Here is an 8,128-nt window from a genome sequence, read left to right as displayed (position 1 = left end):
GATGAGAAGATTCACTGCCAGGTTTCAGCTAGAGAGAGCGGTTTGGGAATTCATTTGGGAGTAGAGAAATTCAGTTTCTTCTCCTCCTTATCAGTCAAGCTGTCTCCTACAGATGTGTGAGTGCTGCTCCTGCAGGACTGGATTTCACCCAGCCCTCCACCACAGTGTTTTTGTGTGTTGCCAAGCAAATGCATTAATCCACATTTCCACAGCTTGTCAGCTGTCCTCTTAGGGATCCAACAGGAGACCCTAGAGTCTGATCTGCAAAACTGTTGGATATTCATAGCTAGAACTGAAATTGGTAGGAATTATTCTTTAAATATAGAAAATATTCTGTGATGCCATGAAGTCAGAGAAAAAATACTCAATTCCCAGACAATTAAAAACCTTTGACAATGTTTTCTCTTCATCTTCATATCTCTATTTTCCATCTGTCCAAACAGAGGTGCAGTATCCCCTCGTTTCATTGAGGCATTGTAAAAATAGATTATTTCATGTCTGTAAAGCACCCAGATACAATAACAATGACTGCTGAAGAAAAACTCCCAAGGAAATTAAGAATTCTGTATTCAGAACAGGCTTTGAATGGTGTGCAGTAAATAAGCCATGGGGTACACACTGAACAATGAGGATAAAAGAAAATATTAAATAGCTGCTCATTAAGTGAGTAATATCCATCCTGCACTTTAAACAGAGCAGAGATTTAATAGTATGTGAGCCTCTGATTAAAGACAATGCCCTAATGCATATGACACAACGAATTTGTAGCAACAGCTTAAGTTCTTGCATTCTCCTAGTTTTGAGTGTTTGTCTTGACCACTTTTTGAGAATGCCAAATACTCTTAATTTAGCTCCCCACAAAAAAGGGATGTAGATCAATAAATATTAGAATGGGGGGTGGGTTCCAGAACTGGCTCAACACAAAGTCCAAGGGTGTCTGGATTCAGTTCATATTAGAGAAGAAAGCTGACCACAGCTTTTTATCTGGATCCAGATGTCCTCAAATTTCAAGACTGAACAAGACTTGATTCTGCTTTGGCATCCTCTGTACTGGTTTGTCCTCCCTGAGATGGGAGAGTTCCTCTTCATCACCTTGGCCTCCAGAAATGCTGCAGTACTGATCCTGACATTAAATTTTACTTATTCTCAGTAGATATAGAGGGTCTTGTTTAGCAACATCATTACAAGAGTGTAAGGTTTTGTAGTTCTTCCTGAGCACCTTGGGTAATGCAGGACAAAACATGCATGGTTCACTGTGAGGTTACAAAGGCAGGACAGAGGAGTTTCCACATCAGGGGCACAGGGCATCCCAACAGGGTCAGGATGCAGCAGGAACAGAACAAATTTAAGAAAAGCAGTCAGAACAAATTTAAGAAAACTTGTGAAGCATGCTTAGAGGGGATGGAATGCAAGTAAGCAAAACTTTCTTCACTGAGTGGATTCAGCCTTGCTGGAACTGGAAATCTCTGAAGGCTTGTAGGCATTCCTATGTCACACCTCCTGGAGATCTCCAGCCACACTGAAAAGGGGACAGGAGGAAACCCAGAAAAAAAAAAAAGGAGTGAGAGTGTCTGTGCCACCTGGAAAGGAACAGGAGTACCTTAAAAATGTATTCTGAGCTTTGGCTTCAGAAACTAGTGCCATAAGCTGCCATCCAACTGCCCACAGGGAATGTTGGAAAAGCAGAGATTCAAAGAGTAGGAAATCAGAGCATGCATGTAGAAAGTCTCATTTCCAAGGCAGACAAATCCTACGGCTGCACCTGCTATACAGCCTGCACCACCACCTTGAAATTTGCTTCAGCTCTGCCACATGAAGCCGAGACAAACAAGAGACCATGTGCCATTTCACATGACAAAGCATTAATATTTGTCCTGTCCTCCAGGCTGCTGGCTTCTGAACTTACAGGTACACAAACAGCAGAACCCACACGCAGGTCATTGTGCACCTGCAGTTACAGAGAGGTCAGAAAGTGCCCATTTCAGACACAGAGTCACACCATTCTACGCTTACATGCTCCTGAAGGACTGCTTTTAGAGTCTTTACTCTCAAAAACTTAAACAGAATGTAAAGCAGCTGTAAAATTTTCTTTTGCACAATAATTTATCCCAAACATCTTGAAAATAATCTGTCAACAGGAATGGTCAGTTGCAACACTGTATAATAAAGAACTTTAGTTTATGGTGGCTGAAAGCACTTGCTTTTATCCAGTATGGACTTGTCAACAGTCTGGAAATTATATGGATGTTTGCTCTTAAGTCCTGAGAGAGAGGTTAAAAGCTCTTGATCCACTCCTCTTGTTTTATTCACTATTACATAAAACTTTCACTGTCTGCCCAAAAATGATAGAAACAGCACATCAGAGGACAAAACTATTGACATAACTGTAAAGAAACCCAAAAAACAAGCCAACAAAATAAATTCTAATCTATTCTTCTTGCCAGTGGATTGGCAGCCAGAATTTTCAGTATTCCAATCCTGGCTACCGAATCCCATTTCCCAAATGAGAACGTGGGCAGTACTGCTTTCTAATCCCTGGGGTGCCAGGTCTGCTTAAGACCTAATTCCTGTTCCCAGGAAGAAAATGTCTGTGTTTTCAAAACTACAGACAGCTCCCGCTGCTGTCTGAAGCACGAGGGAGCAATAATGACATTGCAGATGGGCACAGGGGTGCCAGGAGTGACAGAGCCCTGCACCCCGACCTGCTGCTGCAGGTACACAGCAAAGCTGGCTCTCCACCCCCATCTCAGGGCCATTCCCAGGGGAAGGGGGGATCTGAATCCCGTCTGTAATCCCACATCAACCCGCCAACACCTCTGCAGCGTTCCTCAGTGCCTCTTCCCTCTCAGTTTCGGCTGTGCAGGGACAGAGCAAACCCAGCCGGGCACCTGCTCAGTGCCCGGCTCCTGCTGTAGCTCCGTGTCCGGCGCAGCTCCCGGGGCTGTTCCCGGCTGTCCTGGTACAACACCGGCACCTAGTGGAGAGCAGCCTGGAGCAGCCGGCCCGGTGCCAGGGACCCGCGCCGAGCGGTGGGAAGCACTCAGCCACCTCCAGCCGAGCATCACCTTGCTTCTTCTCACTCATAAACTGCTGCTGCTATCAAGCAGGAATCCTGCGCTGTTCATTCTTTCTTGTTCTCATCCTCCCCAGAAAAGCCATTCTGAAAAAGGTGCTAGGAAGAAACATGTTTACTGCTGCCTTACTGGGAGGTTCTTCAAAGCAAGTGCTAGAGGTCTGTGATTCAACATGTTTGAGCACAAACACTTTCCAGGGCTGGAATTTGGTACATTATGAGCAGGCAGGTACCAGGCTTTGCTGGGCAGAACAGTCCTGTTCAGACAAACTCTGCAGAAATAAAACTTGATTTTGTGTGAAGATCACAGAATGGCTTGGGTTGGAGGTGACCTTAAAGATCATCCAGTCCCACCCCTGCCACGGGCAGGAACACCTTTCACTGCCCCAGGCTGCTCCAAGCCCTGTCCAGCCTGGCCTTGGACATTTCCAGGGATCCAGGGGCAGCCACAGCTTCCCTGGGCACCCTGTGCCAGCATCTCACCACCCTCACAGAGAATAATTTCTTCCTAATATCTGATCTAAACCCACTCTCTGTTGGTTTGGAGCTGTTCTCCCTTGCTGGACCCCAGAGCTGGTTGTAGCACTGCAGGGGGGTATCACCAGAGCAGAGGGGCAGAATCACCTCCCTCAGTCAATGTGAGACCAGTGGAACATTTTGAAAGCCTTAAGCAGGTCTGCCTTCTCCCCAGATGGCAAAAAGGAGAATTAGCACCCACTCAGAGGTGGTGAAATGCTGTTGCTTGGATCCCACCCCAGCTTCCTTAGATTTGCTGTTTAATAACACATTCAAGTTTGTCTCTTCAGCTTTCTGACTAGAGTAGCCCACTTGAAAAATTCCATTACCCAACTTCAGATTGCTCATTTTCCCCAACCCAACTGAACATAATAAAGAATTTGGTGCTTTCTACATTTGAGGGATTTGTGTGCTGGAGTTTCATGGGGGCAAACCTGAAATACAGAAGCAATGCATGTCAGCACCCAGCAGTGACTCATCAATTTGCTAAAAATGTGGCACTATTAGAGAATGGGTCTGACTCCTTCCTTCTGTGTAGCTACAGTGAACAGAGCCATAGCTAGGTTACAAGCCTCAGTACACAAACATTGTGACTCCTGGTAAAATTAACCACCCAGGTTTGTCTCAAGTGAAGAGAAAACTTCATATCATATCCCTTGTTTCAGTGGCAAAATTTATTTCTCTCTAAATACATAATCTAGTTTTCAAATGCCAGTTTTATTGCACTGATTCCTCAAGTCAGTTTAGAGCAGAGCATATCTCAGAAGTAACATCACAAAAATACAACTTGCTCTCAGAATTTAGGTTTCTCCTGTAGGCTTTACATCGCTTTTTTTAACAATGGAAGCTCAAGAGGATTTTGTGTTCTTCCCTTCCCTGCTTTTACCCCAGGGAAGGCAGCATTGCTAATAAAACCCACAAAGATCAGCCCTAAAAATAAATATCTTCTGTTGGTCTAGACAGCTCTGGCTCTTGAAAGAATTTGATCTGGGTGGTAATTGCACTTCACTTTCGATCCATATATGAATTCAGTACTGGCAAGATATGTCAAACTTTTATTTTTCTATCCTCCCCTGATCCATCCATCAGCATTTACAAAACATTTGTCATAGCAGAAACAGTGCTGGAGATTGAAGCCCTTTGTTCATTCACACAGCAAACAGCACAGACAACAATAGTGGAAGCTTCTTCTTTACATCACCCTGCCATCATTCTTGCACCATGACCAGACAGAACAGGTTTAAGGGTGAGAAAAGCATCCCTTTTATTCATCAGCTTTTGTTATAAATTTGCCTGTCCTTAAGGTCTGTCAGGGAAGGCAGAGTGTACATACAAATATCTAATAAAAGATCTCATCTCCCTCTGAGTGCTGAGCTTCCATTCCATCCCCAGACCACTGGCTATTACATTACTGGTGAGTAGAAGGCTGGGAGGTATCACTTTTACAAGAGAATGCTTGTCTGATGATAACAACACCAAAATCTGGTGACCACTCTGATTAGACACAAGAAAGAGAAAGCAAACCCTTTTGCCATCCATCTCCTCTGCTGTTCCAGACACTGTCTCTGTGTTTGCCTTCTGGCCTTGAAGAATCAGCAGAGCAGCTTACTTGGTGGTGAACAGATTTCTGTTCTTTCAGCTGATGGCCTTTAGAAAATTCTGTCCTCAGGCTCCCAGATCTTGGTGCAAAAATAGGTGAACAATGACTAATCAAGCATCAGAGACTGGAAAGGTATTTTTGTGATGACTGGATTTCCCATCTGGAGCACAATGGTTCTCCTAAGTTCATTTCACTGTCTTCTAACTTGCCAGTTGCCAGATGATAAGGGTTTTTTTGCTACTTAAATAATTATTTTCATTTTCTCATTGTTTCTGTAGCTATTTCCACCACCTCTATTTTAAAAACAATTGAAAATGCGAAAAACCAATCTAAGTCTAAATGCCTGCCTTTGCCTCTCTAAAAAACCAGATTCTTCTCTTTCATGGTAAAGATCTTCATTAATTTCACTTCAAGGAAAGAATTTAAAGGGAGGAATAGTATTACTCATTTGCCTGCTGTGCTTGGCAGGCAGTGACATGTACGAAGCAAAGCCACAGGTCCTGTTGTTGCCTTCAAGTTAAAGGAAAAGAGAGACAGAAACAAAGGCTTTGCTGTTTCACAGAAAGAGAAATGAGTAATGGATATTTTGCGGGTCACACTAACCTGTATGGACACTTCTGAGTAATTCCTTGAATCCTGAGGTCTTCAGGAGGTCACTTGCTTCATAAACATCCATTTACAGTAAACTTAGAAAACATATAGCTCTGGATAAAGTGGTTCTCAATTCCCTTCTACTTTCTGTTGAAAATTTTTTGCAATCATGTCAGGATCACTTGTCTAGTTTCAGGTTCAGTGGCGGGGCTTTATACCAATATCAGGCATTACAGATTAAAAAAACGTGTCTAAAGTTGTTTCATAAAGTGAAGAGAATGCCTTCAGTCTTCAAGAAAACATGTCTTTGTGCAAAAGCTGAACTTGAGAATGTCCACTGTTTTCAGTGAAGCTGTGACAATTCCTACCAGAAACCCTTTACATTTCCAGCTCTGTTTTGATGCTCCTTGCTGAACTCAAGACAGACTGAAGACAGAAACACGGTGAGTGTCTTAGCAGAGCCCCTAACACAATGGAACCCCAATCTCAGTTTAGACTTTCAAGCACTACCAAAATATGCACAAGAACAATTAACAAAAAGTAATCATGTTTAGAGGCCTTCTGACTAGACCTGAATACCACAGCTGTCTAGGTTAGAGAGTGACAGCCCACAGACCATATCTGACCTACGGGATGAACCTGTCCCAGTCCCAGATGATTTTGCACCATACATCTGCCAATATATTCATCTGGAAACTGTGATAGTGCAAGAAAAGAAAAGGGCAAGGATATGCAGCCAAACCTGCCTGTGACTGTAAAGCTGATCTTTGATACAGGGTTTAGAAGCCTTCCAAAAGTGGCCAGAAGCTAAACATTGTGTACTCAGGCAATCCTAATTCTGGTTCACAATTTCTTCACTTGTACCTTAAATAAATCATTTAATAGCCAGACTTCAACTTTGCACATCAAAATTGCTTATTGACAAAGCATTAAGGAGAGAACTGGAAGGGAGATGTGAAGGTCACTCAGCCTTCATTTGCTGCTGAGGCTGAGCAATCTCCAAGCGATCCACAACCGCAGTGAATGAATCTCCAGTCCCTCTGAAGGCTTGTGGTTGGTTCAGGGGGGGCAGAATTCTGTGTGCAGAATTGATGGCAGCTACAAACCAGTCTTTCTTGAGAATTCAGCCCTAGACATGCTCAGACAGGGGTGAGGGAGTTTAGGAAGGATTGTGTGGCCATGAACACAATGCAAGGAGAATACTAATGCTATGAGCCACACCATTAGAGTCTGAAATCAAAAGTTTCCAAGAACCTGTAACATGTGAGAATGTAAGAACAATCACACTGAGCCAGCTGACAGCTCCCTTTAGCCCAGGGCATTGTTTTCAACATTAGGTAAAGAATATTAGAAACAAGGTGTGTGTAGAGCAATTCTTCCCCAAGGACAGCCTCCTACTCTCTAGCAATCAACAGTTTATCACAGAGAGATCACACCAGAACTATTGAATTTAACAGTCACAAACACATCAACCCTCCATAGATTATCTTAATCCCATTTTTAACCTTCATTGACTTCTGAGCTGCAGAACATCTCATGGCAGCAAATTTCTAAATGTACCCAGGAGTTGCACAAAAATGTGCTTATGTGTTATCAGCTGTAAACACAAAATTGGTTGGTGCCATGTAGCTAGTGGCCAGAGCAATGCTCCTTTCAGCACAAAGTACTAGACTTCATTAACATCCTGGGTAATTATGACACCTTAGAGTGCTTTTAAATAACAATGATTTAACTCAGCCTTGGAAGGAGAAAAAAAAAAGGTATTTTCAGGAGCAGGCAATGTTGGGTATCATCCAAAGTTCCTCCTCTAGCAATGCTCCCTACCCACTGTCTAGACCAAGAATATTCAGATAAGAATCTGAATCCTGATCACTACACTGGAATCTTAGGCATGTAGACCATCACATATCCCTAGCCAGAACACTTCTCTCTGTGCTACATGCCACTGCTCTGAGAGCAATAGCACAGTCTGCTGCAAAAAGTTATATTAAAATCCTGTAACAGATGGAGGGGGAAAAGCCTCCTTTGCCTTCTGCACACAACTGCCTCAATCTCTCCCCACCAGAACTGTTATGTCTCAAAAGCCAAAAGATGGCTGCACAAGCTGTGTTCTCTTCTGTGGATGCCTGCAGCAACCCAGAGGATAAACAGCAGCCATTTCAGCTGAAGAATTAGGAAAATCATCTAAGTGCATTTCTCATTGGTGGCATTTCCAGGGGAGTGCAGAGCAGCACAGGATGAAACAAAGAAAAGCAACACCTTCTGCAAACAGAGATTTCAGCATCTGCATAGCTCGCAGGAGTATTTCACACTCAGCATCTGTCTTTGAAGGTGAAACTTTCTATACT

This window comes from Passer montanus, unplaced genomic scaffold (assembly GCF_014805655.1).
Source record: "Passer montanus isolate IOZ18808 unplaced genomic scaffold, ASM1480565v1 scaffold9, whole genome shotgun sequence".
NCBI classification, from domain to species: Eukaryota; Metazoa; Chordata; class Aves; order Passeriformes; family Passeridae; genus Passer; species Passer montanus.
This window is presented reverse-complemented; position numbering follows the sequence as displayed.